The 24,544-nt window shown below is 39.3% G+C and overlaps 1 protein-coding gene across 1 annotated transcript in view; it reads right to left on the bottom strand.

The window, feature by feature from the left end:
- Nucleotides 1–24,070, bottom strand: part of LOC128624378 (receptor-type tyrosine-protein phosphatase S-like) — a 151,546-nt gene extending 127,476 nt beyond the window's left edge. Inside the window, exon 1 of the mRNA XM_053651992.1 lies at nucleotides 23,765–24,070. The gene's annotated coding sequence lies outside the window, so the exon portion shown is untranslated. The remainder of the gene's footprint in view (nucleotides 1–23,764) is intronic.
- Nucleotides 24,071–24,544: the final 474 nt, after the last annotated feature.

Raw genomic sequence — 24,544 nt, 5'->3', positions numbered from 1 at the left:
CACTTCGAAATTCTACTGGAAATAGTAGGCCATCTGGGTACCTTTGAGATGCTCATTTCAACATGCTACAATTTGGGACACACTTATTCTAATCTCGGATATTATTTAGGACGGACAGTAGGCAAATCGGGAAATTCCCGTTCCCTGGGCAGCTGTAGGTTACACAAAAGCTAGCAGGGCACAACTGTCAAATGACGTAAATTCCAAAATCGTCAGGCTGGAGTAACTTAACATTACTGCTTGTTTACATTTTTGCTGGCTACTCTGGGAAGACTAAAACACAATGGCATAGGTGTACTATATCGTATTAATACTTCATTTGTACCTACCCTAATATGTGTATTAGCCTATTATGTTGTATTTTTCATGGTTTGCATTTGAACACTCTTTTGAACAGGATAAGTTGGCTGAATTAGACAGTACTAAAATACAGCTGCAACAACTAATTGATAAAATCTCTAATAATCGATTATGAAAATCGTTGTCTATGAATCTCATTATCGATTAGCCGGTTTGCACGCCGCATGCTTCGGAAAATAAATACTAAAGTTGTGTCCCAAATGACGTACTGTACACTTATACTATGCACTATGTACTCTAGTGTCTAGTGTGTGAATTTTAGAATGGTAATATCGTCTCAGAAGAAACACTAGTGTTTTTTTTACTAACCGGAAGTACAAGCCGCTTCCTAGTCGACGGCGCATGACGTCATACGCATGTAATGCGACGCCGCTAGCTTTAGCCTAATACCTAACGACAATGTCAACGACAATGATTTTTTTCAGTTTACTGTTTATGTCAACATTACCTTTTATAAAAAGGTTTTATAAAAACTTATATATTAGTTTATATTATATATAAGTATTTATGCATTACTTTTTATGGATGCACAAAAAGCACTGCATTAAACTACATGAATAATATATAAATGAATAATATATATTCTGGTGTGTGTGTATTGGGTTCTTTTCAGTCTTATATAATTGGACAATCAGTTGTGTAAAGTTTTAGTCTGAAGTTTATATTTGTAAAACTCAGTTTGTGGATTTTATTTTAAGTAAACAAAAAAATGGTGCTGAAAGTTTGCCCCACCCCCATCCGATTCATCTAAATAAAAGATGATCGGTCAACTAATCGATTATGAAAATAATCGTTAGTTGCAGCCCTAAACTAAAGAATGTAAGTGTGCAAGGAAAAAAGCAACAACAAGAAAGTAGGGAAAAAGGAAAGGGAGAGCACTTTTAATCCGCACTAGAAAAAAAAAACCTAGTTCTTCCAAGCCGCTGTTTTGTAGTCACTAATTTGAATTTTCCCAGTGGCCACTGAGTCGTCTGTCTAGCGTTAATGGTTAAAGTGTACCGCAGTACAGAAATGTTCTATTGTTACTACACAGGTACATTCGATTTGTTAGTTAGTCGACGGGATCTGGCAGCTTTTTTCCATTTTTAAAAAAGGGTATAGGGGCATATTCTATGCTAGTAATATAAGGATAAATAATTTATCCTTATATAATAAGGATAAATTATCCTTATAAAAGAGTAATTTCCTCTTTGTGCTTTGACTCCTGGATGTTACAACACCTTTATTAAATGACTGATATGTTTTGCAGTGATGTTAAATCTTGTTTGCAGTGCTTTGTGAAAAAAGCCATCGGAAATGCATATTTAAATGCTGGTTTTCCAAACTGCACTTCCCAGAGGAGCATTCCCCAAACCCAATTAGCATTAAAACAACCCTCCAGTTGCCAAATTACTCCTACGCCCTTGTGTAACATGGACGACTCGGCAGAATTGATGTGTAGAGCTTATTAAACCCACAAGAGGTTAACAAAATCCACAGAAGTCCGTAACAGAATCACAGCCCTATAATCACAGCCTGTAAAGCTTCAAGTTCAAACCAAATAGCACAAACAGGTGCAAAAAGAAATCCGAAAGCAGAGAGTAGAAATGTCAACAACGCAGTATCAATAGTGCAAGTACCCACCAGCTTACTACTACTGACCAGACTTCACAATAAACACAAAAAAATTGTATTGTTATTTACAGTATATGAGTAACAGGTGTCGTGTGACACCAATCAATAACCATATCGACAAGATCAGAACTCTTGAGAACGAGCCTACTAGAGGCGGGGTATTATTTAACATCTTCGTATCACGGCATGCATAGTCACAAACAGCTCAGAAGCTATAACTCAGATTAGATAAGAAAAGCATTACTTGACATTTCATGTGTACTTGAAGTATTGTGTTGCTCTCAAACCACTCTCACATTGAAATGTCAGATGCAGTGGGCATTAAATAGATTCAACAACGTGTGTAAAAACAGCTTTGCAAACATGCTGACATCAGAACAGGTATAAATAAGCACAATTATCTGTAAGACAGTTAAAAATAAAAATAAAAATGACCAACAAGACTAGCTAGTATATGTTACTTATGTTATAACAGGTTTACGCAGTCGGTACATTACCAGCTTCTCTTTAATTAAAAAATAAAAGCATCTTGTCATATTTGCAAGAAACCACAAAGCACTAAAGACGCATTAAATGATGACACTGGAGACTCCTTCCATAAATGTTACATTTACAGAAAGCTTCAACTAACACATATATGGTTTTTCCTTGTTGAGTAAAAACACGTTTTTAAATTTGTTTATTATTATCCTTAAGATTATGTAGTTTGTCTGCCATACAGGTCCCTGAGAACGAACTGTTAATGTAGAAACGATAACATATTAGAAGGACTGCATTAATATAAACCCGTGATTTGAACTACTGTCAGAGCTGCTGTTTTAGAAAATGAATCAATACCTTGTATAATTCTGAACGCTCAGAATTTCACGGCACTGTGGTATAAAAATTCCCATATCCTAATTCTGTTTTATAACGTTACCTCTGTCTGTTAAGTCACCATACGGTCTCTGTAAGTTTAATATTGCTCCAGTAATATTACTGCATCCCTATGATAAGTTTAATAGTCTTCACTGCACTCTCAGAGGTCCCCGAAATCCAAATAGGTAATTACTAAACATATGGTTTTGCTATTTCGGGATATGGGAGCAGAGGAGAGACAGAGTGCGGCAAAGAAGACATTTAGCCCGAGATACGGATTATTGCGACAGAAAAAAAAAAAAAAGGAGAGTCCAATAATTTAGGCATATTTATTTTTCTTTTTTTCCCCTCCCTGTTGCTTCTGGGATGCAGGGTTCATACATAGGGATGGTAATAATGGTCAGTCCCAAAGTCTCTTAGCCATAACAATGAAACCCAAAACGCTGCAGGAAATAAAGAAAAAGTCTACCAACAATAAATTGTCTTAGAGTGTTAGAAGAAATAAGAGGAGACTATAAATAAGCTATTTGCCACACCGAGAGCTTGTTAGTGCATCTCATCCGAGTGCAAAGGTGTTGGAATTCTCCACAAGTAACACAGATTGTTGATGCCTTGCACAGATTTTCACTGGTGTTTCTTCACTTACTGATCTGCATTCGTTAACAGAGGAAACACTACTTGAGTGGTGTAAATATTTTAGTAAGTTCAACATAATGACACCAAAGCAATATAATCTGCACAATGAAGTCTCTTTTTAAGGTTTATTATGATATTATTGGTATTGTAGCTTTAGCCAGTCATAAAGTAAACTTGTAGACTTGAGAATATCATTTTTCTGCAATTTGGGTGATCAATCAAGGTCTGTATGTGTACAATCATATGGCATTCAATATGGCTGACATATGACCATCAGGGATGTAACTAATGAACATATTATTCATAATGAACGGTTATTGTGTTCTAAACAGGCAAAAGAAATACACTGCTGTATATGACCAAATGTTTGTGGACACCTGACCATCACACCAATATATGGGTCATCCCTAAACTCTTGCCACAAAGTTGGAAGCACACAACAGTCTAGAATGACTTTGTATGCTGTAGCATTACAATTTTCATTCACTGGAAGTAAGGGGCCCAAAAATGTTCCAGCATGACAATGCACCTGTGCACAAAGCGAGCTCCATGAAGACATGGTTCACCAAAGTGGGTGTGGAAGAACTTGAGTGGCCTTAACAAAGCCCTGACCTCAACCCCACTGAACACTTTTGGGATGAACTGGAGCACTGACTGAACCTCAGACCCCCTCGCCCAACTTCAGTGCCTGACCTCACTAATGCTCCCACCTTCCGAGAAGAGTGAATGTTATTATATCAGCAAATGGGAAATAAATGTGGAATGAGATGTTGAAAAAGCACATACGGGTGTCCACGAACTTTTGGCTATATAGTGTATAAGAAAGAAAGAAAGAACAAATGAAACTTCCAGTTTAAGCCACACCCACTGCTGGTTGAAATCCGAATATACTGTAGATACAAACATTTGGCGCGCTAAACCGATTCAGATAGTGGCATTGCTTTTCACTCTTAGCATCGTGACGCTAATAAATAAATAAATAATTTTTAAAAAGTCTTTATCCAGTCCTGAAAAGAGTTCAGCTCTACAGTGGAGCATGTTTGAATCAGTCATTTTAGTTTAAACAAGGCTTTCTGAGACTAGCAAAATGCATTCTCATAATTCAGGCCTTGAGGCGACGATTAAAAACACAAGTTTAGTCATCAGCATAAATCATGACAATGATATTATCCAGTGGTTTTTCAACACGTATTCATTACAAATCATAGAAGGCTAAACACTGGGTTTTTACAACTGCTATCGGCTACAGGTGAACTGGAGGCGGTCCAGCTGGGAAAGAGCTACTGTTCTGCCATAAATAGGCCTAATAGACTATCAGCAATCTGAGATAAAAAGCTTACTTCAACCTCATCTGCCTCAGAAATGGGTGTTGCAAAACTCATCTCTTTTAATCTAGTGTTATTATAGATGAGGAGTTCAATGGCACTGCCCCAGCGAGTCTATTAAACGTTCGATAGTCCACCTTGTTTTTCCATTTTCCATAACACACTAATACCTCTTTGTAATCAGACAGATGAAATGCAGAACATGACATTCTTCCCGGTTCTCCTTTATATGTTAAACTGTTCACCCATCACTACAAAACAACAGCAAGACAGACAATTGACTTAGCCCAGGTGCTTTGTTCATTCACCTCTGTTTTGCAACATAAGACCCTCAGGATGAAAAACGCCATTTTCAACAGCAACCTGCCGACCTCCAGGAACTCCCTTGCATCTCATTCATCTTGTCTTAATCATGGCTCTGTAATGAGCACCCCAATCTGAGAATAACCTCCTCTGTGACTGACATCAATCAGAGCACCCCAGCCTTGTCAACACATCCTGCCATTAGCGCAGCCTATCTCGGCTTGGCAAATTCCCTCGCTTCGAGTTGACACAATCTAATCACGCCCGGATGGCATACATATTCACGCACACGCCATTGAGTCAACCCCCAAACGATCTGCATTCTGCACCAGAGCTGCCGGGATAAAGCATATGCATGTCAATTTGGACAATCTGGAGAAACTAATAAAAAAAAATAAATAAAAAAAAAACCCTGTGCAGTCTAGTGAATAAAAAGAAAACGTCCTCTGGGTATAGGCCAAGTAATTAACAAAAAGGTTCATGCTCGCATTTGCTTTGAGCTGTAAACCTTCATCCTATCGCTCCTCATACTTCCATTAGACTTCCATTAGACAAATCAAAGCCTTTGCTTCAGCTCTAGTCTACTTTCACACTTTTGAGTGGCGTATCGTGTGTTCAAGCATGGCACATGCTCCAAAAGCAAATTGAAGCTCTGCAGATTAGGGATGTAACCGAATACAAATACATTACAGGGAATGAACAGATAATGTGTTCTAAACAGACACAAATAGAAGTATGTACAAGAGTCACGTCATTATTTTTTAAAATCTTGACAGAAAGGTTCAGAGGTGTGCATGAGGAATGGCATACGAGCGGGAGGTTTTTATTATCGTGTAGATATGAGCAAACGTTCAGACCATGTTCATGAACATGCGATACGTTTACCAGTCCGTACAGGATTTTGCCGAGTTTTTTGTGATCTTGATTTTGATGCAGCTTTTTTTCCAAAATATTTTGTCCTTTTTTTGTGGAAAACTACTTGAATTGCGTGAAATTGTTTTGCACGGTCTTTCGCAGTGATGTTTGGTGGTAAATGAGACCTTTTAACTGTACTCATGTTCGACGTACATGAATCGAAGTGGGCTTTGGCTAAATGCGTGTTGTGATGACGTCACATGGCTCATCTTGGCCTGGAAAATCTGTGGTAATTTCGAAAAAATATTGAAAAAAATATTCATTTAGAAATTTCGAAAAAATATTGTGGAGTTTGCTTGCTAATCTCATTATCGATTAGTTGGTCTGCGAGGGAAATTTACTCACTACGTTACTTCTGTTCCGAAAGCACGCTTCGGAGAGTAAATACTAAAGTTGTGTCCCAAATGAAGTACTATACACTTACACTATGTACTGTGTACTCTACCGTCTAGTGTGTGAATTTTAGAAAGGCAATATCATCTCAAATAGAACACTAGTGATTTTTTTACTAACCGGAAGTATAAGCCGCTACCTAGTCGACGGCGATGTGTCATACGAACGTAATGCGACTCCGCTAGCTTTAGCAGATACCCAGAGTCACCGACAATGACTTTCTTCAGTTTACTGTTTATGTCACGGTTACCTTTTATACCCAACATGACCTCAGTCACCATCAGACGAAATTGTCAAGTGACTGGAGAAGAAAGTGTGCGACCTCCAAGTCCTCTAAGGCAGGAGTGCGTTTTTATATTAAACACCGCGGAGATCGAACAGTGATGCACAAGCAGAAACTTGTGTTTATATCCAAAATGCTCCACTGTGTGTAAGGGGTTGGGGAAACTGGTGCTAGCTGCTTAAAAGGTTTAGTTTAATTCCAGTTTATTGTCATTATATATTGTATTTGCACGCTTGCAGTGTAAATTCTGTCGTTTATTATAACGGAAGTGATCTATTAGTAACAAGGCCACGTTGCTCCTCACGGGCGGTGTAAACGCACTGATACACAGTGTAGCGCGAGTAAGATCTGTAATGTCTAATTAAAACACTATGTTCAAAAGTAAACACAAGTAAAATAATATTCCTAAAGGCAGGGAGTAACAAATCCCAAGGTGCAGTGAAAGTGAGTTTTTATTATTAATTTAGAACTGAATTTATTCAATGAAATTATATATAGCATAAACTAAAACAAATAAATACATTATATATATATATATGTATTTATTTTATATATTAAGTAATACATTATATATATATGTATTTATTTTATATATTAGGGATGCACCGAATGTTCGGCAACCAAAATTATTGAGCTGAAAATAGCAAAAAAGCATTTTCCGAGTTCGGCCGATTAAATTTGACCGAACAATGACGTGTTTGATGACGCGACCAAATAGCCTAGCAACCAGAGTGAGACACGCGAATGTCACGACCTCGATGAGGGGGCGCGCATGCACGAGCTGTGGACACGTGCATTTGTTTTGTTTCTGTTCCGGAGCATGTCTCTGTCACGTCGCGAGACGTAAGGGAGTAGAGTACGGAAGCAGGTAAAGACGTATTTATTTAAGGGCAGGCAGGCAAATCCTATATCTACTATAATACTCCGCGAGGTGTACAGGGACGCGAGCGGTATATATCCCCAATATAATCAGCCGTATAGAACTGAATAGAACCATTTTTTGCACTCTTGTCAATGCACTTTTTAATGCACTTTTTAGTTGTAGGCTACAGAGTGTTCCATTCTTTCAGCAGTCAGTTATAGGCCTAACATAGGCTATTCAAGGGGGGCTCAAAGATGACCACATCAAAATATTTTCATTTTACTAATTTATTTATTTAAAGTTATATTGTGCCTTGTTGGTAGCCTATGCCTGCTGGAATGAAAAAAAATGTTGTGTTAAATAAATATTTCGAAATTGTAGTCTTTGTAATTGATTTTTTTCTTTGAAAAGCAAGACAAAATAGTAAAAAGTACATTTTGACTATTTAATTTATGCAATGGTGAAAAAAATGGCAAAATAACTGGAAAAAATGCGAAAAAACATGTTCGGTCTTCGGCCTTCGGACAATTTTTTCATTATATTCGGTTTCGGCCAAGAATTTTCATTTTGGTGCATCCCTAACATACATATATATATATATATATATATATATATATATATATATATATATATATATATATATATATATATATATATATATAATTTGTTTTAGTTTATATTATATATAAGTATTTATGGCTCCCTGGGATAGGCTCCAGGTTTCCCCGTGACCCTGAAAAGGATAAAGCGGTATAGAAGATGGATGTATGGATGGATAAGTATTTATGCATTATTTTTATGGATGCACAAAAAGCAAAGAATTACGCTACAGTCCTAAATTAATGATATATATTCTGGTATGTGTCTGTGTGAATTGGATTATTTTCTGTTTTGGACAAACAGTCGTGTAAAGTCTTAGTCTGAAGTTTATATTTGTACTACTCCATTTGTGGATTTTATTTTAAATAAACAAAAAAATATACAAATATACAAATAAAGATATGGATATTTGGAGCACTAAAGAGATACAGATAGAGTTACACCCTTACTCCAGATCCATGAGAGCACAAAACAACCCAAGGTTAGTGTGGCGAACAAAAAGAATTACAGAAATTTGAATATCTGAAATAGTTCATGATACAGATATTCGGTTAGCCACTGGGAAGGCAGAAAAAAATCTGACATGTAATATAGAGAAATAAAGAACAGCAATATTAAATGCACAGTCAAAGCTTTACTGAATGTCAACTCAATATTTCAGCCTGTAGCCCTATTGCAGCAGCGCATACTCTAGAGATTTAAGGTGTTTCAAATTCAAACTTCATTTAGAACTTCAAGTTATAACCGACGCTGAGTTTAGGAGCAAAAATCTCACTGCATGAACAAACTTTATATGATCCCAATGACAGTGCAGGTTGATAATAATGTGTCAGTACTGATATTTGTGTGCAGTATTGCTTCAGGTGGAAAATGGGCTTCAACTACAAAACCTCTTACCACAACAGTGTCACTCTCTGCATCACAAAACCGCCATTCATGGCATTTCTTTTTCATATTCCCTCACCGAATTTAATAGCACATGTCACTTTTACTCCACCACTGTCTCTATGTACCATCACATAACAGCACCATCTCAACCTTAATGTCCAAATATGTGCTTGTACTGTCAATGTCTAAATCGGAGCCTTATCTCAAGCATTTCAATGCCCAGTGTACCCAGTGTAACTGTGCAAATGACAAAGAAACGACTCTTGACGCTTGACTTCATGTAGAATGTATGGTGCAACAAATGGTATTTTCAGCATTTGATTACTGGTACTTCAAATGGTTAACCAGGTACTCAAATACACGTACAATCTGAAGCTGTTAATTATGCATTAAGACCTTAATAACTGATTTTACATTTTACAACTATGCAAGTTATTAATGATGATTCTGCAGTAAACTGCAATATTTCTGCTAGAGTTTATTTCAGAAGTACGATATTCTCACGATATTGTTCATAAAAATTTAAAAGAACTACAACTCAAATACTTAACTGAGAGAAGAAGTTGATTAATGTTGATTATGGCAACCACGTTTTCTCCATTATTACTCGTCTGGCTAAAATGCTATAAAACAAATTTAGTTATCATTCCCACACCACCATTGCACTTGAGTAAATACTAAATTACACCAGACACTAAATGCATTCGCTCTAGTTAAGGGTTCCATGTTTAAGTGGCTAATGGTTTAAAATAGTGAAATGTCCTACACAGATAGTGTACCCTTGAGACACACTGCGGTTATAAATGGAATTTGTTTAGCTTGTGTATGACACTTTATCAAAGTGCAGTTTATTCTTTGCTGTAATACCTCTACTAATATATCTATGTCCTAAAATGATTTTATCCTCATACAGTATAATCATTTGTGAGACATAAGAAAATTTGGCCTGGGTGAATCCCTGTGGAGTTCTTTCATGCAAGTGGCTCTCATGCTGCTTCTTCATCACATTACCATCCTCGTCTCAGTCATCGGAAATAAAGTCGTCAATGAAATGAAACCCATTCAGTGCTTCACATCACTGGAGCATGTTGGCCAGCGTTGATGAAAAAGCACACCGGTACCTTTGTTCGAGTTGAACACAAACAGAATGGGTTGTATTTTTAGATGGTCACAATGCACCATCCTCTTGATGTTGTATTACAGTAAGCGCAATTGCTTTAGGAGCTTGTATCAGGATCAGGTTGCATGCAGAGACAGAGATCCTGAATCTCAAAGGGAATTAACACGACTGCTAAGAGGCACAGATCTCATTTAGAATAGAAAATAGCTCCCTCAATTGTGCGCTGACATGTATAAGTAATATTAGATGTTATTTCCTGTGGCCACATAAGTCTTGTTTAAGGTCTTTACTGCAGGGCTTGCTCATCTGTGAGGAGCAAATGCTGTGCAATGACAAACTATTGATCGCAATGATTGATGGTATGAGGGAGCATCTACATCACAAAAGAAGAATCGATATGGAAAAAGCTAAGAGGAAGGAAAAGTATAGAAACACAGCTTGGACCATTCAGTCGTCATCATTTTGCCATTACTTATGCCCCCAGGAACAGCCAAAGCTGGTCAAAGCTTGCCAAAAAGCTATTAAATACGCCTCCTGATCATAAATTATGCTGAAAATAATTCTGCTGCAAATTTACAAGTCACTATTCATCTTTCAGATCTGATACGCTCACCACTGGCACACTGATTTTGTTTTAGGTAACAATATAAAACAGCAAGCTCCGAAGAAGATAAATACAAGTGAACAGAGCGATGGTGCATTGGCCAGGCGCATTAACCTCACAGATGGACTTCTACACAATTATCCATGTGCCACTACCGGAGACACGTATCTTCTTCTACAGCTACAGGTGAAAAGATGAAATTAAAGGGGGAAAAATGGCTTGGGAATTAGTTTCTTTCAAACACAATAGGTATTCATGAAATCTAACACTAATCTATGACTAAATTAAACCTTTGACAGACTGCAGCAGAATGCTCAGCATCATTGTGCCATTATTTTTGCCCCCAGGAAGTGGCCAGAGGTACTCAATCAGTTTCCCAGCTTGCCAAAAAGCTTTTAAATACGCCTCCTGATCATAAATTTTGCTGAAAATAATCCTGCTGCAAATTCACAAGTCACTATTCATCTTTCAGATCTGATAAGCTCACCACTGGCACATTGATTTTTTTTTGTTAGGTAACAATATAAAACAGCAAGCTCCGGAGAAGAAAAATGCACGTGAACAGAACGATGGAGCATTGGCTAGGCGCATTAACCTCATGGAGCCTAAGGGTTTTTTCTCGCTTTTTTCTTCTTTCTTCCACAGAAACTCCATTGAGAAAGATGCTTCAATCATGACAAGGGAAACGCGGCATCCATTCTGAGCCTTTTATATGGTGAAGCGCCCTCCAGGGACTCCCATGCTCATGTAGACTGTAAAGGGTTCTGACTGTAGGCTATGCGTCATTCTTTTAGAGTTCAGCCAGACGGAGCCAAGCCTCGCTCAAACATTAAGAGGAAATTCTAGTCACGGTGTGTAATAGCAGCGTTCAGAATCCACGTGAATGCGATACTGTTGTCCAAACAACTTAGATGAATTAGAATATGAATGAAACGCTTTCTTTCATGTATTTACTGAACTAGCTTGGCTGAAACTGACGGACTTCTACACAATTATCTGTGTGTAGACATGTCTCTCCTTTTAGGGCTATAGGTGAAAATATGAAATTGAAAGAGGGCTTAGTGGTTGGTCAGTTTGGCTCATGCTTCAGGGGTTTCCTCATGGTACTCCGGTTTCCTCCCCAGTCCAAAGACGTCTTGTAGGCTGATTAGCATTTCCAAATTGTCCATAGTGTGTGAATGGGTGTATGAATGGGTGTGTGAATGGGTGTGAGATTTTGTCCTGTGATGGGCTGGAACCCCTTCCAGAGTGTCCCCCACCTTGTGCCCCAAGTTCCCTGGGATAGGCTCCAGGCTCACCCGCATACCTGTGTAGAATATGCGGTACAGAAAATGGATGGATGGGTGGATGAAATTGAAGTCTAAATAGAACCCATAAACCCTTGATCAAAATGGCTGGGGAATTACTTTCTTTCAAACACAATCAGTATTCATAACCATAACACTAATATATGACTAAAATAAATCTTTGACAGACTGCACAGGATGTTCAGCAGGTCAACCTTGCATTATAGAATGATTAGAAAACCCACTCCCTATTGGAAGCACTAAAATATGATCCCACATTCAGCAGGTCTGCCTTTTCTTGACCGGTGCAGAATACTGGCAGCCATTGTTGTGTATAAAAAATGAAGGAAATAAAACACAAGGGTAATAAAATATGGAGAATGAAAATTTAGTCACGCTCTCTTCCTTATAGACAATGTCTCTTAAAAGTTAATTATAACAAGGCCTAGGGCCTGACCAAAAAGAGGAAGTGCAACACACAGCACACACACCCAAGAGCATGAACTCACTCATACACAGACCCAGAGCAATCACAATAACAAAGTAATGGCTAATGATAATTTTACTAAATCATACAGTACATATGCTAATAACAATGCAGAAAAAGCATACACTTACCCATGATAAAGGAGGAAAAGCACACAGGTGATAAATGTCCTCACTCAAAAACAGCTCAGACATGCTATAAAAAGCAAAGCACTTAAAAGTGCAAACGCAACAGGTCTCGAGATGTCTGAGGCAAAAAAAAAACCCCAGACAGGACATGACCCAGACATCAAATGTAATGGTATTTTGGGCAAACCAGGGGTGTTTCAACTGTATAAAAAGGGAGCCCCGTTTCAGGGGACTCTGAGATCACTCTGGGACGGCCCTCTGTGCGGATCTCGTGTGGTGAGCAGCAATAAACCCTTGCTTTTCCTATTCACGACTCTCTGTGATTTTGTCATCCTCAAACTGATGTAAGTACTTGATAACTTAGCTGTGTTTAACTTTTTGGAAAATTAGAAACAACAATTGGTGAGCCAGCCAGGAGTGGGTTAAGGCCCGTAGTCTGATCTCCTTTCTTGGGACTTCACCGCTCCATAGGCAGCAGGCAGGCCGTATAGGGAAAAGGTACAGCAGACACCTGTTTTTCAAAGCTCTGCCTTAGTTACTCTGCTGCCCGGAGAGGAAAGCCCCAGAGGGAGGGAGGACGGAGTTGGCCTCCAAAAAGAACCTCGATGAATGATTGGGCGTTTAAAAATTGAAGTGAGCCAAAAGTGAGTATGAAAAGTAAGAGAAAACGGGAAGTAACGATGGAATATATTTAAGTTATTGTGTTTACTAAATTGTGTGAATGTGTGAAGTGTGAGTGAAAGTCCTGCGATACTGCTGATGAAAGATTTCAGGTCTGCATAGAAGGCAGATGGTGAGGCCTCACAAACCCCAGATACGCGAGGTGGCGACTGCTTGGTGGGGACCCCTGATACCGCTGGAGTGAGTCCAGGTCTGCTTAGAGGGGTATAAAATCCTGGGCCCAGGTCTGGGTATTGCGACTCAAGGGTAAGGACCCACTAAGAGAAGCATACCCGGTGAGTGTGTGATATTGTATCTGGCTAATTTCATATGTGTAAAAGGGTAAATATTGGTGTCAAAGTGTAAATGAATATAAATGTGTATATATGTACAGTATCTCACAAAAGTGAGTACACCCCTCACATTTTGGTAAATGTTTGATTATATCTTTTCATGTGACAACACTGAAGAAATGACACTTTGCTACAATGTAAAGTAGTGAGTGTACAGCTTGTGTAACAATGTAAATTTGCTGTCCCCTCAAAATAACTCAACACACAGCCATTAATGTCTAAACCGCTGGCAACAAAAGTGAGTACACCCCTAAGTGAAAATGTCCAAATTGGCCCCAATTAGCCATTTTCCCTCCCCGGTGTCATGTGACTTGTTAGTGTTACAAGGTCTCAGGTGTGAATGGGGAGCAGGTGTGTTAAATTTGGGGTCATCGCTCTCACACTCCCTCATACTGGTCACTGGAAGTTCAACATGACACCTCATGGCAAAAAACTCTCTGAGGATCTGAAAAAAAAAGAATTGTTGCTCTACATAAAGATGGCCTAGGCTAGAAGAAGATTGCCAAGACCCTGACACTGAGCTGCAGCACGGTGGCCAAGACCATACAGCGGTTTAACAGGACAGGTTCCACTCAGAACAGGCCTCGCCATGGTCGACCAAAGAAGTTGAGTGCACGTGCTCAGCGTCATATCCAGAGGTTGTCTTTGGGAAATAGACGTATGAGTGCTGCCAGCATTGCTGCAGAGGTCGAAGGGGTGGGGGGGTCAGCTTGTCAGTGCTCAGACCATACGCCACACACTGCATCAAATTGGTCTGCATGGCTGTCGTCCCAGAAGGAAGCCTCTTCTAAAGATGATGCACAAAAAGCCCGCAAACAGTTTGCTGAAGACAAGCAGACTAAGGACATGGATTACTGGAACCATGTCCTGTGGTCTGATGAGACCAAGATAAACTTGTTTGGTTCAGATGGTGTCAAGCGTGTGTGGCAGCAACCAGGTGAGGAGTACAAAGACAAGTGTGTCTTGCCTACAGTCAAGCATGGTGGTGGTAGTGTCATGGTCTGGGGCTGCATGAGTGCTGCCGGCACTGGGGAGCTACAGTTCATTGAGGGAACCACGAATGCCAACATGTACTGTGACATACTGAAGCAGAGTATGATCCCCTCCCTTTGGAGACTGGGCCGCAGGGCAGTATTCCAGCATGATAATGACCCCTAACACACCTCCAAGATGACCACTGCCTTGCTAAAGAAGTTGAGGGTGAAGGTGGTGGACTAAACCCTATTGAGCATCTGTGGGGCATCCTCAAACGGAAGGTGGAGGAGCACAAGGTCTCTAACATCCTCCAGCTCCGTGATGTCATCATGGAGGAGTGGAAGAGAACTCCAGTGGCAACCTGTGAAGCTCTGGTGAACTCCATGCCCAAGAGGGTTAAGGCAGTGCTGGAAAATAATGGTGGCCACACAAAATATTGACACTTTGGGCCCAATTTGGACATTTTCACTTAGGGGTGTACTCACTTTTGTTGCCAGCGGTTTAGACATTAATGGCTGTGTGCTGAGTTATTTTGAGGGGACAGCAAATTTACACTGTTACACAAGCTGTACACTCACTACTTTACATTGTAGAAAAGTGTCATTTTTCAGTGTTGTCACATGAAAAGATATAATCAAATATTTACAAAAATGTGAGGGGTGTACTCACTTTTGTGAGATACTGTAGGTGGTAAAGGTTATCAGATGGCAACGGTAGAGACAAAAGAGAGACAGGAAAGTGAGGAACTTCTAGAGACAGTACCCATTGGTTAAGTCTGGGATGGTTAAGTCAGCAAGCTTGGCAAAAATAAAAGTTAAGGAACATGTGAGGCTGCCGTGTCAGAGACAGTACCCATTATCAGTCCAGGCTAGAGGAGGAATACAGCCAACTATATATGGTCTGATGGAGGCTGGAGTACTAGTCCCCACCAAAAGCCAGTGCAACACACCCATTTTCCCCGTAAGAAAACCAGATTCGGATAAATGGAGGTTGGGTACACGATTTAAGGGCTGTGAATCAAGTAGTCATGATGGAAACACCTGTAGGGCCCGACCCATACACCCTTCTGTCTAACATACCGGAAGGGACTAAATGGTACACGGTAACAGACCTGTGCTCTGCTTTTTTCAGTGTACCCCTCGACACAGATTCTCAGTATCTGTTTGCGTTTACGTATAAAGGGGAACAATATACATACACTGGACTCCCACAGGGATGCTGTGAGAGCCCGTCAATATTTACTCAGGTTCTAGATCTCCCAGTCCTGGAATATCAAAGTACCGTGTTGTAATACTGATCTGATCTATAGTCCGTCCATAGTCTCATCAGGATTCGTTGAAAATCTTGACGATGCTTGCCAAAATTGGGGACAAGGTAAGCAAAGGGAAATTGCAGTCGTGCAGGCAGGAATATTTGGATCGCATATTGGAAGCCGTACAAGTACACCAAAACATGTGGAAGCTATAAGTAGAGCGCCACTACCGCAGATGGTAAAATAAATGATGGCCTTTTTGAGTATGGCAGGATTTTGTAGGCCTTGGGTGTGTAAGGATTCAACCGTTAAGAGACATGATAAAAGCAGCTGATCAATCACAACCAAATGCTTCCCTGGTCTGGACTTCTGAGGCCTTAGCAGCCTTTGTAGATATATAAAGGGGGGGCAAAAGAAAATACAGGAACAGGGCTGTGGGGTGGGTAGTATAGATGGGTTGTGTGTGACCCCAGCGAGCTTCCTCCTGCTGTTAATAAATGAAGACCATGGTTTAGATCATACTAACAGAACAGAAACAATATGAAAGATCTGTAAAAGAGTAGTGGTCGCCGTATCTGGCCAGTGCGGTGGACCACACTCTCAGTAACTGTGAAACGTGTATTGGGAATAATGTCCGGGAAAAACATTAGAATGTCTTGGTGTGGCCCTCAATGGTCTCTTTATCATCCTGGTCCTTATTGTGGTGAGGCGTCACTGCCTTATAGGGGGGAGGAGGATGCCAGTGATCACGGGTACGAAGCAATAACCAGAGCCACCTCCGGGATAAGGGGAACTGATGCACAGTGTTATGAAACAGTATTTGAATTGTTTTATTGGTTTGGTTATTTTATTTATTGTTTTTGATTTATTGGAAGTGTGTTATTGTTTTTTATTTGTATACTGGTATGTGAGTAGAGTGCAGCCCAGATAACAGATCTTTATGTCCAATCAACATGTATCAATCGCTAGTGAGTTAGTGAAGCCAGGTGTTGATTCAGGTATGATTACCATGTCATGTGGGTTATGTTTAGTGTTTGCTTGAATGTGCATGTGTGTTCAAGAAAGTGAAGAAGAAGTGATGAGCCATGCCCTGGGTGTAAGTGCTAGCCTAACCTCTCCCCAAGGGTGGCCCTATACGGTACGCAAAGTGCCTGGGTTGAAGACAACCAGCATACTGAAGGACACTGGAATGAACTTTGACTTGTTGAAACATAAACTGTTTAATTGAGTTGTTATGAACTGTTTATGATGATACATGCAATGTGTAAAGAATTGTAAATGCAACCAGGCACAGGAAAAGGAAAAGGAGTGCTGTCGAGCACAAGGGTGCTGGCAGGGTGGGAATTTTTCCTCAGAGAGGTTTTTTCGCCCACCCCTGGGTGCGTAAGGTACAAATTGTGAAAAGCAAGGAAAAGTGGTAATCAGAAAATCTTGACGTCCTGACAAATACAAGACGGAGGGTAGTAAGCCCAGTCGAGAAAAATAGTGATAAAGGAGAAAAAGCACACAGGTGATAAATGTCCTCACTCAAAAACAGCTCAGACATGCTATAAAAATAAAAATATATAAGTTGGTCTTAAAAAACAAAGCACTTAAAAGTGCAAACGCAACAGGTCTCGAGATGTCTGAGGCAAAAAAAAACAAACCCAGACAGGACATCACCCAGACATCACATGTAATGGTATTTTAGGTAAACCAGTGGTGTTTCAACTGTACAAAAAGGGAGCCCCATTTCAGGGGACTTTGAGATCACTCTGGGATGTCCCTCTGTGCGGATCTCGTGTGGTGAGCAGCAATAAACCCTTGCTTTTCCTATTCATGGCGCTCTGTGATTTTGTCATCCTCAAACTGATGTAAGTACTTGATAACTTAGCTGTGTTTAACTTTTTGGAAAATTAGAAACAACACCATCTTATCTCTCACATCATCTCTCGGTGCTGTCAATCAAATTCCTCCAGATGCAGACGCTTCAACCAGCCAATCAGATTCTCTGCATATGGGTCATGGTGGTGAAGTGGCAAGGCTGCGATAGTCAAGTGACATTTCAAGGTGCCATCTTGAAATTTGTTGAGATTAGATGGCTTGTTCTTACACTGGGGTGTTCTGGCAGTGTGAGCCTTAAAATAAATAGTACTATGCCTGATTTACAGGACAACTCAATTATACTCACAAAGGTATAAACCACATTTTTATTCTCAGTCACAAATGAATGCACAGCCAAATTTAGTGTGATGTTTGAAATCAGTATGAGAATGGCAACGCTATATTAATAGCAAGACATACAAGAAGCTATCTGCTCGTCTAAAACATAATCTATTTCCAGTTCCTTTCAGGGAGAAAGCTGACTGCATTATTCATAAGCGTATGCTGTTTTTTCTCAGCACTTATAACATTGTAGCAGCTACAAATCATATAGTATACGTCTCTATGGGTGCATTTTCTTTTGCTGTGCTGTTACCTGTTGTTGTGATTGATGATGTGTGTTGCTCGCGGTTTTGTTTATTAGGCTATCTAGCGTTTGTCACAAGTTAGTCGTATACAACTTGGTAAACTGCATCATTTGTTTTACTGACTGCTTCGTGGCTTGTGTTCATAGCACTAGAGCGTACTAGTACTTTCACCAATCCTGGTGCTCTCCATGTTCTTATTACAACTATCTCACACTTCTGGTTACTGTTTTAATTAGTGGACATTTTGTCTTGTAGCACAGTCAGCTCCTTTAACAACTCTGTGTGCTAGGATTGCAGTCTGGTTCATATGTTACTGTCAAATAATTAAATGTAAGTACATGTGTAAACAATAGACATAACAAGATGACCAACCTGTTTAAAAGATCTAAGATGTCTAAAAATGCTAATGTTGCTAATAGTGAATAAAGCTAGGAGGCCTAAGGGCCAGTTAATGTTATGGTAATGGTCTCCATTAGTGCTCACATTGGTTAATGTATGAGCCTATTCACTATTAGATGCAATTAGCTTTAGTCTTTTTTTGGGTGTAGGATATATTTTCTAACATTGCACAATGTCACCAGTTAAATGACTTGGTGTATTTGTTACTGTATTGTGTTCTTGTGTTATTAGTTTAGCTTCATATTTAGAAAGTGAAACACAAGACACCTGACATAACTCCGCTTCCAGATTTACGTTCTTTATATCTATGTCCAGAGATGATGTGTACTTGAGACCATATATGGAAGTGAGAGCAGCTCTGAGTGGTTGTGCCATTAGGGCCATATGGGTGTAGGTGTGTCTTTGTGTCCATATATGGAAGTCAATCTTTCTATTTACATGTACCTTTTTTTTTTAAATCGCTCCTTCAGTCATTCACTACTTATGAATAGTGCACTGTATAGGTGTATAAGGGCAGCAGTAACATACACTCTTACTAGTGAGTGCTCTGGAAACACATAATTGTGACCAGCAATCTGAAACCATAAAAATACAGAAAAGTTCAAAGTGATTTTCTGTATTAAATACAATACTAACAAGTACTTGTTTGGTTTAGTCGTCATTCAGCAACATCTTTTATTTATATTTATATATTTAATGCATTGTGGATCATTCCCAAACAGGATTTATGCCACATTACAGGTAATAATATTTTATAGTGAGCCATATAGAGTCCACCAGTCTAAATAATGCACTATACAGTGAACTCACATCAGCAGATTTTGTTAGCAAGCTAGCTAGCATGAGCTAAGCTGATGAGACTTCTGAGTTCATATTTATAGATGTTTATAGATAGTCAAAGCTACATAAGCTAATCTGACAGGCTTTCTGAGTAGAAGTTAAAGTCATATCCAAAGATGATCATCAAAGATGATCATACTAAAGCTTGCCAATTAGCTACATAAGCTAATCTGACTACATTTGAAGGGGTGTTTAAGTCATATCCGTAAAGGTTAATCATTTTCACTGTTGCAAATTAACAACATGAGCAAACCTTATAGGATTTCTGAGAGAATTATTAAGTCATATTTATAAAAATATATATATTTATAATTCTGACTAAAAATAGCTAACTACTGCAGCTACATAAGCTAACCTAACAGAATTTCTAACAGCAATTTAGAGACAAATCCATAAATGTTTTTTTGCTACATTTTTAGTAATAATATACATTTTTACTAAAGCTAGCCAAGCATCTACATAAGATAACTTTTCTGCAAACAACAAATTTCTAAGCGGAATAGGTCATATTTATAACATTTATACTTTTAACTAAAGCTGGACAACCTGCTACATGGCATAGCCTGACAGGATTTCTAAGAGCCGGTTAAAATCCATTCATTTTTAGCATTTTATTAAAGCTAGCCATACATGTACTTGAGCTAACTTCCACAGGATTTCTGAGAGGATTATTAGGTCATAATCTTCAAAATTAGGTTTATAATCTTCACTGATAATGCTAGCTATATGGGTGACTTAAACTAATCGTTCTGCGAGTGGGGCTACGGGCCAGGCAAAAATTCCAGTGTTATATCTGGATATAATTAAAGTATACAAGAGTGAGACAACATGAAATTAAAGAGTGTTTGGTGCCCAGAGCAATATTCTTTTTGGGTACCAGGGTTGCAATTAGAGCAAAGTACGTTATTCAGCACATACTTTGTGTGTCTAATTTGATATCATCATCTTTTTCTTTTCTTTTCTTTTTCTTAAATATGTATAAATGCAGAAAGCATTAGCACTTCCAGTGCTCGATCCTATTTTAAGATTTGAAAGTACCTCTGTGCCAGCCTACGGTATGTAAATATTGCCCTTGTGTTCTTAAGAGATGTTGGGGCCACTGCAGCAAAGATCTCGACTTTTCTCGCCTTTTCTTCCCTCCTAGCCGATCAGAAATGCGCTTCACAGCGCCCACCAACAGAAGATCAAAGACCAAGGAATAAATTATTCCTCACACATCAGCACAGTCACCACATTTATAACGCTTGGATCAGATTCTGAAAATGGATTACGAAACCAGGGGTGTCTAATGCATATTTAAGGAAAACTTTAATATTGAATTTACAATAATTAGCGAGTGGGGTTTTTTTTCCCCAGCATTTGTTAATTAGAAGCTCAAAATGTAAATGAAGTTTGAATTTTAATGCTGCCATGCTGAATAAGTTAGAAGGCTTCAGACAAATGCATTTCAACTCATTGATTATTCACTCTACGGTGTTTCAGTGGTAACGAAGAGTTAAGGAGGAACTGCAGGAAGCAGGTAATTAAACCTGACTGATTGCAATAATGAGCAAGTGAGAGAGAGAGAGAGAGAGAGAGAGAGAGAGAAAGAGAGAAAAAGAGCAATTCCCAAATTCACATAGATCCAAAATCCAGAAGAAAAGCTGCAATTCAACAACTAAGCCCCCAACTCAAGCCATGTCTCATTTAATTCATTTCAGCAGAGCAGTCAATCAAAAGGTCTTTAGTCTATGGCTTCTCAATTCAGGTGGTACGTCTGCTTATTAAAACATCCTGTTATGCCATTTCAGCCCTTTTGTCCTCTCGATGGAGAGATGGCACTAGGCATCTACGGTGGTACAATTTATGACCGTGAGATGGCTTGACGACTTCTGCACTAGTAACCATAAATGAAAGCTAAGAGGGTAACTGCCCACAAGGTCATCCATTTTTAACAACAACTGTCTTTTTGGTCAATAATATTCATGCTATAATTCCACTATTAAGTCATTACGAATAGGCAGTCAGCTTTTTATTTTTTTGCACATACAAAAATGTCAACAGAATCGGTAAGAACTTGCCACTGCCAAAATTTACCAAATACTGTTAAATGCTTCACACTTGGCTATAGTGGAAACGATGCTACAATGCCACCCCGATGTTACGATCCGCCATGCCACCACGTCTTTAATCTAAAACCAAACAACAGCTGATGAAACCAGAACGATAGAAACATACATAGTGAATGTGGACATTTGGAAAGAAACATACATAGTGAATGGTGAATAACCTCTTCCTTTACTCCGAGATGGTTTCATTCCTGCTCTTAAACATTAGTATCCAAGAGTCATAAATTCAGTGCATGTAACCTCATCATCTCATTATGGTGATGCGAAAACAGTTGCTACGCTTGATAGACGCTTGTTGGGAGATTCTAACAGGATGCTCACCCACTCACATACCACAAATAGTCCACTGAAAACGTTATAAAAAGCCTTAAGGCCCACTTTCTGCAGATTTTCATCCATCCGGCCTCACACCACACCACTTTGAATGAGTAATCCTCAAAAAGGTGAGCAGAGGAAAAAAAAGGACAGAGGAAGCAGGAAAGTGTCCACGCAGGCGTAGGATAATGTGAATTTCTCAAGAAACAACGTGACAAAGATTGTTATTAGCACTGTGTCTGACCAGCACACAAGAAAAAGCTCCGGAAAGGTGTCTGAGCTTAAATTGCCACTTTCTCCAAAGATCTAGGCTACAATCATGAATGTTTAAAAAAAAAAAAAAATAGAACCACAATAAAACGACATTCATGCAGAAAATACTAGTTGCATATAGTTTCAGGAGTAGTCAGGTTGTTGAAAAATAGACAACCTGAAGCGACCATTTAAATCATTCTGACTTAGCCTGTAGAGATTTGTAGAACTGTAGAGACTGGAAATGACGGGTTTTAAAATAAAAATGTGACTTTTGTGTCATTTGTAATCAGTAAAGCAATTTGATATTGCTTTTAGATATACAGGCTTGATATGGAGCATATTATTGTAATGAAGCAAACATCATCTCTGTATAAGTAGCGTATATTAGTAGTGTCTGCTACTGATGCATATCACAATGGCAGGTTTATTCTAAATTAATAAGCTTACTATTTATTATTTCGTTGTATTTGTATCGAGTCAAACCATTCATTCTTATTTGCTCTATGATCCGATATTTCATTTCAGAGGTAACATCTCTGGCACAACCGGGATCCCATGCGGTTCGGTATCATGCTGCAGAGATCCAAATCCCATCCAAATGATAAAATCCGATTCTGAAATGTAAAGATCACCACCTTTATTTACATCTATAGATAAAAACGTAAAAACCCAAATGAATAATGTTCATCACAAACAAGCAAACAAAAGAATAATCACAACCAATATTGCAAATTCATCTGAAATATTTCTCTCCAAGAAAAAAAAATATCATAAACAAGTGAGATTCCCCCCAACAGATTTGAATGATAATATGCCTCTTGAACCCCTGGGGTGTGAGCTATAATGTCCGAATAAATAGTACTGAGATTACATTAGGTTACTGATTACTAGCTATTACACACATGATCTCAAGAATATTCTCATATAGCTTTAAAACAGACCACTGCATGGTGGTTTATCCCGAGCGCTTGTAAACCCAAATTGCATGCACGAAAAGCCAGCGAGGGCAGAAGTTAATGGAGTCTGAAATGAAGTGAAATTGGAACAAAAGGCCCCGCGTTCATGAGTGAAGCTCCCCGGTGGATTATAACGCGAACAATGAGCGCGCGCGCGGCTTCAGCTGCTGGGTGGCAGAAGCACCGGATGCGACTGACAACAGCGCGAGCATCCCGTAGAGCACAAACCAATCTATAAAGCACACTGGTGCACATTCAAAATCCTGAAACAAAGCTTCTCCATCACCAAATGCATTAAATCGTAGAAAGCATAAGGCTCGCGCATGATGCTTGCTTCCAATAAACCTAGTCTTTGTGTAAAGTGCATAGTGTCAATGTGAATACATTTAATAAATGCTTGAAATTAGGGTGGGGTGCATGAAGTAAAAAATACAAATAAAAATGCAAAACACACAACCACAACCTGGTGTCAAAATAAGCTAAATATTGCATGCATTTATTGTTGTTATTATTTTTAAATTTCACGAAAGGCCGTCTACCTTTTGTTGTCGCTCCGTTTGCAGCGTCGGGACCAATTCATGTGCGCTCGCGCTTCATGTCCCTCAGCGCGAGCGGCTCTGGATCGTAATTCCGCGTATCCGGAGCCCGAGACAGAGACTGAGACAGTGACTCAAAGCTTCTGGAGTTGCAGGTTAAACCTCTCTTCGACACCGTTATCTCCGCGCCCCCATTTTCCTGCACAGGCGTTCGTCAGCTGCACGCTCGAGAGTAGAATAGGAGGTGGTTGATGTCATCGATACTCCAAGGTAAAAAGCTATCTCTCCTCCTTGATACCCTCCCTTACCTCCAAGCCCCGCCCCCTGTCTCTACAGTCACGTGACGGAAGGCGCTCAGCATCCTCAGGAGAAGCTTGGGCAGTCTGAGGAACAGTTAACGTGCTCACGTTCGGTTTTTCTCCAACCCGAAAACAAGGCTCAGGGAGTTAGACATAGACTAAGACTGAACGGAAAACCTTTGTTAAACTATCTAGTGTAGTGTTTTTCCTTGTTTGAACCCATTTTCATCCCAAATGTTTCCCAGCTATGGGTGTATGTGGATTTTACTCCATAGAAAGCCCTGGGGAACAAACTGTACCTTTTCCAAAAAAGCTGTGGAAAGGTCAGTGAAAATATACTGAATTAAAAAATGTTAACTACACTCTCAGAAAAATCACTGGGGTGGTACGCTTTATTGTGTATCTTTTACCTGGAAATGTGCATGTATTGGACCATCCTCTAAAAGCTCATTAAAGGTAGGTCAAGGTAGGTCCTTAAGGTCTA

This window comes from Ictalurus furcatus, chromosome 20 (assembly GCF_023375685.1).
Source record: "Ictalurus furcatus strain D&B chromosome 20, Billie_1.0, whole genome shotgun sequence".
In the NCBI taxonomy this organism is placed as follows: Eukaryota; Metazoa; Chordata; class Actinopteri; order Siluriformes; family Ictaluridae; genus Ictalurus; species Ictalurus furcatus.
This window is presented reverse-complemented; position numbering and strand designations above follow the sequence as displayed.